Here is an 8,121-nt window from a genome sequence, read left to right as displayed (position 1 = left end):
GCCGCTTCTCCTTCTGCAAGCAGCGCCACCCGAATTTGCACCTGGGATGAGCCGCTTGGCGCACTAAACTGAGCCGTCTGAGAAAGGCTGGGGGGGATGGCAAGTGGGAGGGGGAAGTCGTGCACTTCTGTCCCGTGAGAAAAGAGCTGATCCTCCCAGGAGGCAGCCTGCTTGCAGACAAGGGGCAGAGACAGAAGGCAGAGATAGCACCTGGCCTTGGGGTGCCCGCCCTCCGACGCCTCTGCCCGTGCACTTTGCTGCGTGGCTTTTGCCTGAAAGGGTCCTGGGTGCTCGTCATTAAGGTGGCTGCTAATTGCGTTGATGGCGCTGGGCTCTGTCTCTCCAGTTGCGCTTCCTCGGTTCAGAGGTGGAATATAGCAGCTGGGCTGGGCTGCCTCAAAGCCCATCAAGGCCACAGGCTGCCAGCATGACTCATCCCGGCTTTCTCATCTGAGGGAAAAGGGTGCGTGGTCTTAAACGCTGGCCTTGGCAACTTGACTGAGCTACCTTGGGCTAGAGGGTTATTCTGAAGATACACTCAGGAAAACACCCGAGGCCATGGACATGGGGAGGGAGACCAGGCTGGAAGGAGCGAAGAGGGGGCATGAAGAAGAAGAACGAGGAGAATGGGGTCTGGAAAGAGGGGTGGGGAGTGATCCCACCCCCAGCCACTCAAGGATGGGAAGTGCGTCCCAGGGGAAGCGGGATTCAGGCGGAGGAGGACGTCGGGTTGGGTGGGGGTTGCCAGGAGCAGCACGATGTCCCTCAAACTCCCGGGTTCCACTCTCCAGGCAGGCGCCCAACGTAGCCAGCTGGCAAGGGCTCTTTCTTACTACAGCCTTGGTGTGCAGATCCTGGGTTCAGCCTGTGGAAATGTTCAGGGATGCAGGAGAGGATATATTGTCTGATTATATCCTTTTCCAACTTGTGTTAACAAGTTCACAATTTAGCAGAGTAACATTCCCCTTTTTAAACTTGCAGCGGATGCGTTTGCTCAGGCTCGCTAAAGCCTCTATAATAACTGTTCTGGTATTTTCCCCTTATTCCCTCATAAAAGATAAGATACAACACAGTCTTCTATAAAAGTATAAAAAGTTTTACTCGCATATCATTCTGTTCACAATAGGATCCCAGAAGGCAAACTTAGCTTAGAAAAGTAACATACACTTGGAAACTATTCCATAAGGAGACAGTCTCTTTGTCATCTCTTGGCTGGAAGCCAAGAGAGCATCTTTGGCTAAGCAGATGTTGCTTCTTCGATGCATGTAGTCAAAAAGAGAGAGATGGCTGCCCTGCCCTGTGCTTTTGTCGTTACCTGCAGAGGTGAGACAACACCCACCTCTAGTCACATGCAGAGCAAGTCTGTCCCAGCCCAGAAGGAAACCGGAAGTTTACCTGCTGGCTGGACAAACATTCCTCCCCATGTGTAAACATGTTCATTCTAGGAATGTTGTACTTGACTGCTCTTGTGTTTCACATCCCACATACCCCTTCTCAGGCAATACAACATGCACAAAACGTAAATAATTTTATTCCGTAAAGTCCCCTTTGCAGCTTGCACACTAAATATGCCTCATGTGGCTTTACAAAACCTTTGGGCTGTTTCATATAAATTTCTTCTGAAATCTGTCCGTGAAGAAAAGTAGTAGCAATTTCAATGTGTTTCACCCTCATTTGCTTGGAGGCTGCAATGCTCAAAAGCATTCTTATGCTGCTGTACCTCACGGTTGGTGCAAAAACCTCATCGTAGTCTTCACCAAAATGTTGTGAAAATCCCTGTGCTACAAGTATAGCTTTGTAGCGTTGCACTTCTTCTGACCCCTTCTTAACCTTAAAAGCCCATTTACTGCCAATGGCCTTCTTACCGGGAGGCAGCTCAGTGAGTCTCCTGGTCTTGTTTTGATGTCCTGCATCCATCTCCTCCTGCGTGGCCTTCCTCCAGAGACTGGCTTCAGCAGCTGGCATCTCCTGTATCTCTTCCCATGTGGAAGGTTCCTGTGGAAGTGCTGACCCTGCAAAGTAGGACAGCCGTAATGGTGGGACACCTTTGTTGGTTCTGGATGAGCGTCTGACCTCTGGTTCTGCGACCGCATCAGCTTCCTCATCCTCCTCCAATGCTGGCATGTCCTCATCCAAGTCCTCCTCTTCATCTCTGGTGCCACCAGGGGTCTGGTCCTCTGCGTCTTCTGGTGCGTCGCCTATAACACTGGAAGGCAGATTTGTACTTTGTGGTGTTTCAAAAGTGAAGTATACAAATTCTTGAGTCCTTTCTGATTTGTTGGGAAAATCCACAACACTATTCTTGGTGTCAGCTTTGCCATGTTCATCAAAATAAACTGCATGGTGCACATTTGTCTTACCAGTTTGTAAGTCCATGATTCTGTATCCTTTGCCTCCAGAAGCTTACCCCACAAGGATACCTGCTTGTGCCTTGGAGTCAAGCTTGTGCCTGTGTTTTTTGGGGACGTGGTAGTAACACGGACTTCCAAACACACGTATATGCGACAAACTGGGAGTTTTCCCATGCCAAAGTTCAAATGGTGTGCGCTCTGCTCCTTTAGTTGGCAATCTGTTCTGCAAATAAATTGCTGTGTTTGCTGCATCTGCCCACAGCTTTTGTGGCAAGGATGCATCTCTTAGCATGCATCTTGTCATATCCAAAATGGATTTAAACTTTCTCTCTGCTATGGTGTTCTGCTGTGGTGTGTAGGGAATTGTGGTTAGGTGTGCAATTCCTTCCTTGGCCAGGAGAGCCTGCATTTCACTTGAGCAGTACTCACCTCCATTGTCGCTCATTAACACAGCTGGAGCTCTTTGGAACTCGTTCTTGACCATGGCAATGTAGTCCTGGAACATGTCCACTGTCTCACTCTTTTCTTTGATGAAATATGCAACACAGTACTTTGAAAAATCATCAACAAATATTAGTATGTATGTATTATTTCCCAGTGGTGGAGCATTCATCGGTCCACATAAGTCAGTGTGTACAATGTCAAGCACTTTGGTGCTTCTGTGTTCTGTACAACGTGGAAATGATGGTTTTACAGCCTTTTCAGTAATACAGCTTATACACTTTACTGGAGCTCTGTTGCTCTCTGTTACCTGCAAACCTCTTACAAGATCTCTTTTCTGTAGATCCAGAATAACGCTGGTGTCTCTGTGTTCAAGCCTTCTGTGCCATAGGTCCAGGTCTGCCTCATCCTTCTGGCTGGAATGTGCTACTTTTGCAGACTGGTTCTCTGGAAGATCAATCTCTTTAAAAAAAAAAAAAAAAATTATTCATTTTTGAACATCAATTTATACAACATTAAACATACAATCTACATAATCCCTTTTTTCCGGAACTTCCCTCAGCTTGTCTGTAAATTTTCTGTATTTATATATTCACCACACATTTCTCATTATTGTATTGCTTTCAAACACCCTTAATTATATCTTATTTTTAGACAATATTTCTAACATTAATTTCACAGAGCTTCTTGAAAACCAACAAATGTTAATTGTTCATCACAAACATCTTTGATATACTCTGTAAATTTCTTCCAGTCCTCGGACAATCTCTGGTCATGTTGGTTCCTAATTCTCCCCATCAGTTTATCCATTTCTGCGTATTCCATCATTTTCATCCTCCATTCTTCTTTCGTGGGCATTTCTTCCTGTTTCCATTTCTGTGCCATCAAGATTCTGGCTGCTGTTACTGCATACAAAACTAATTTCATATCTTTCTTACTAATTTCATCTCCCAGTATTCCCAGTAAAAACGCTTCTGGTTTTTTAACAAAAGTATATTTCAACATTTTCTTTAACTCATTATAAATCATCTCCCAGAAGCCTTTTACCTTCTTATATTCCCACCACATATGGTAAAATGTTCCTTCTGTCTCCTGACACTTCCAACATTTATTGCAAACTTTATACATTTTACCCAATTTTACTGGTGTTATATACCATCTATATAACATTTTCATAACATTTTCTTTAATCGTAGTACATGCTGTAAATTTTAACCCATCCTTCCATAATTTAGTCCACTTCTCAAATTCAATATTATATCCGAAATCTTTGGCCCAACTAATCATAACCGATTTAACCTCTTCATCTATTGTATTCCATTCCAACAATATTTACATTTTAGATAAAATTTTCACTTCACTATTCAAAATTTATTTTTGAAATCTAGATTCTTCTTCAAAGTAACCCCTCTCTGAAAACTCTTTTTTAAACATTTCGTTTACTTGAAAACAATGCAGCCAATCATTCACATATTCCTTTACTTCTTCATATGGTTTCAATTTCCACTTGTTTCCGTCTTTTTTTAATAATTTCTCATATGTTATCCATCTTCCAGTCATATTAATCTTTTTAACACTCATAACCTCTAATGGTGATAGCCAGTGTGGAGTCTTTGGCTCCTATAAATTTTTATACCTGCTCCAAACTCCAATCAAAGATCCTCTGAAGATGTGGTTTTCAAACCCTTTATGTATTCTTTTTTTATCATACCATGAATACGCGTGCCAACCAAACCTATTATCATAACCTTCCAAGTCTAACAATTCATTATTTTCTAACTTCATCCATTCTTTTAACCAGCAAAGACAAGACGCTTCATAATATAATCTCAGGTCTCGCAGGGCGAAACCTCCTCTTTCTCTTGCATCAGTTAATAACTTAAATTTAATTCTCTGTTTCTTGCCCTGCCAGATATATCTTGATATTATTCTTTGCCATTCTTTAAATATTGTCACTCCTTTTATTATTGGAATTGTTTGAAATAAAAATAGCATTTTCGGTAGCACATTCATCTTTATCGTTGCAATCCTTCCCCAAAATGATAATTTCATTCTTCCCCACACCTCCATATCCTTTTTAACCTTATTCCATACTGGTATATAATTATCATGAAATAAATCAATACCTCTGGTGGATAATGTAATCCCTAAATATTTAACTTTCTTCACCATTTCTATCCCTGATTGTTGCTGTAATCTTTCAGTTACATCTTGTTCAATATTTTTCGTAATTATTTTGGTTTTCTTTCTGTTTAATTTAAAGCCAGCCACATCTCCAAATTGTTCTACCTCTTCCAACACTTCTTCTACACTCTTCGTAGGATCCTCAATTGTAGTAACTAAGTGATCCGCAAAAGCTTTAACTTTGTACTGATTTTGTCCTACTGACACTCCTTTAATGTTCACATTATTCCTTATAGATCTTAAGAAGACCTCCAGTACCGAAATGAATAACAGCGGCGACAGTGGACACCCCTGCCTTGTACCTTTAGTTATAGCAATTTTCTCTGTTAAAACATTATTAACAATTAATCTTGCTCTTTGTTCCGAGTAGATTGATTTTATACCATTTAGGAAAGATTGGCCCATTTCCATTAGTTCCAAATTCTTTAACATAAATTCCCAAGAAACATTGTCAAAGGCCTTTTCAGCATCCACAAATATCAACATCGCTTGTTTATCCTTCCTGTTATTCAGATACTCCATTATATTAATTGTATTTCTTATATTATCTTTCATCTGTCTACCAGGAAGGAAACCTGCCTGATCTTTATGTATCATCTTATTCAAAATTCTTTTCAGTCTATTTGCTAAGATATTTGCAAATATCTTATAGTTGTTATTCAAGAATGAAATTGGCCTATAGTTCTTAACTTGTGTCAAATCCGCATCCTGTTTTGGGATAAAAGTTATATAGGCCTCTTTCCATGTTTCCGGAATTTCAGCCCTTCTCCGTATATTATTCATCACTTATTTTATTGGTACAAGCAGTATATGTTTCATCTCTTTATAATATCTTGCGCTGAACCCATCTGGGCCTGGTGTCTTCCCACTTTTCAATTCTTTTATAGCCATATAGATTTCCTCTGTTTCAATCAGTTCATTCAATTTGTGTCTGTTACTTTTGGTTATTTTCTGCACTTCCTTCTTCTTTAAATACTCTTCTATTTTCTTTTTATTACATCTCTCCTTTTTCTTATATAAGTCCCTGTAGAAATCCACAAATCTTTCTTTTGGATTAACAATCTCCTGGTCTTCTATTTTGATCTTATTTATCATGTTTTGTTCCTTCCTTTTCTTAATTTGCCATGCTAACCATTTTCCTGATTTATTTGCCCATTCAAAATTCTTTTGTTTCATTCTTTTTATATTCCATTCCACTTCTTTATTAATCATCATTGTGAATTGTGTTTGAAGCAGTTTTATACTCTGTTTCACCCTTACATCCCCGGGTCTAGTAATCAATTTTCGTTCATTTTCCATAATTTGTTTCAGGACTTCTTTTTTTCCTTTTTCTCTCATTCTATTTTTAATAGCATTTTGTTGTATAAAGAAGCCTCTCATTACTGCTTTCCTAGCATCCCAGACTGTACTCATCTTAGTTCCTTTATTTACATCATTTACAAAATAGTCGGTTAGACATTTATGAGCTTTTCCCACTATCTTCTGATCATTAAAAAGATTCTCATTTTTTCTCCACTGGAAGGATTTCTCCTCATAACCCTTTAATATACCTTTAATCGGATTGTGGTCTGATAAAACTCTTGGTTGGATCTCTACTTTTGTAAACCTCAGAGATAATTCATTAGATATCCACATCTGATCTATTCGCGACAATGATTGGTTTGCTTCCGAATGATAAGTAAATTGTTAATCTAATGGGTGTTTCAACCTCCAAATGTCAATCAAATTACAGTTTTCTACCATATCAAAAAAAGTCTTTGGTAATTTCCCCTCTTTTGTTCTGCTTTTCGCCCGCAGTCTATCCATTTCCATTGAAACCACCCCATTCATATCCCCCATTATTATTATTTTTTGATCCATGTATTCAAACAGTTTTTCTTCCAAACCTTTAAAGAATTCTGTTTTATTTCCATTCGGTGCATATACTCCAATAATTATCAGTTTTTCTCCTTGCCAATTAATTTGTACAGCAATTAATATGCCTTCCTCATCTTTAAATAATTGTTCTGCTTCAATTTTATTCTTAATATTCAATACCACTCCCCTCTTTTTACTTTTATCTGATGAGATGAATTCATTTCCCAATTTCTTGTTAATTAAAATTTTCCTGTGAGTTTTTTCCACATGAGTTTCTTGTAAACAAATAATGTCCAAATTCTTTTGTTTTAGATATTGTCCAATTTTATTTCGGTTTTTTTAATCGTTCATTCCATTCACATTCCAAGTCCATAACTTCATCGCCATAGTGTCTGCCAATTAAATATTCTTTATTTTATATTACTTTACTTTTCCTCCTCCTCTTCTTCTTCTGTCTCTTCCTTTTCTTCTCGTTCCTCTCCCTTTTTCCCTTTCCTTCCCTTCTTCCTTCTACCGCTTCCTTCTTCCTCCTCCAACTCCAATGAATCTTCTTCCTCTCCTCCTGCTCCTGCCCCTGCCACTTCCTCTTCCAATCCTTCTCTGGCAAGCTCTTTATATCTTCTAAAAAAATTATCCACTTCATCTGGTTTCGTCAGTCTGTGCCTCTTTCCTTTGTACGTAAATGCTACACCTTCTGGGAATTCCCACTTGAACTCTATTCGTTTTTTCTTCCAAACTTGCACCAACTGTTTATAGTAATCCCTTTTTTTCAAAAGCCTCAACGGTACATCTTTAAAAATAATTATATAATTCCCATCAATTTCCAAACGTTTTTCTCTTTTTTTTTGCAGAATTAAGTTTCTCATTTCTCTATCTTTAAAGATGATCAGGCAATCCCCTGGAAATTTCTTTGCTCTGGTAGTCTTTATTTTAATTCGAAATCCGTTTTGAATTGTCTTATCCACCTCTTCTATTTGCATGTCCATCCATTGAGCTATTTCTGCTGTCAATTTCTCTCTGATCTTTTCACCTTGCACCTCTGGCACAGACCTAAATCTCAGATTCGTCTCCCTTTGCCGAAGTTCGTTCATCGCGACCGCATCCCAAAGCTCATCCTGTGTCTTATTAACCTCTGATACTTCTGCTCTTATTCTTTCTTCATCTTTTCTAAATTCTTTCATTTCTAATTTTGTTCTTTTCATCCCCTCCTCCAGATTCTGTGTTCTCTTAAAATTTTCTTTCATTTGTCCTTTTAACTCATTTACTGTTGTGTCCATTTTTTTATTCA

Source organism: Podarcis tiliguerta (genome assembly GCF_965153285.1).
Source record: "Podarcis tiliguerta genome assembly, chromosome: W".
Taxonomy (NCBI): Eukaryota; Metazoa; Chordata; class Lepidosauria; order Squamata; family Lacertidae; genus Podarcis; species Podarcis tiliguerta.
This window is presented reverse-complemented; position numbering follows the sequence as displayed.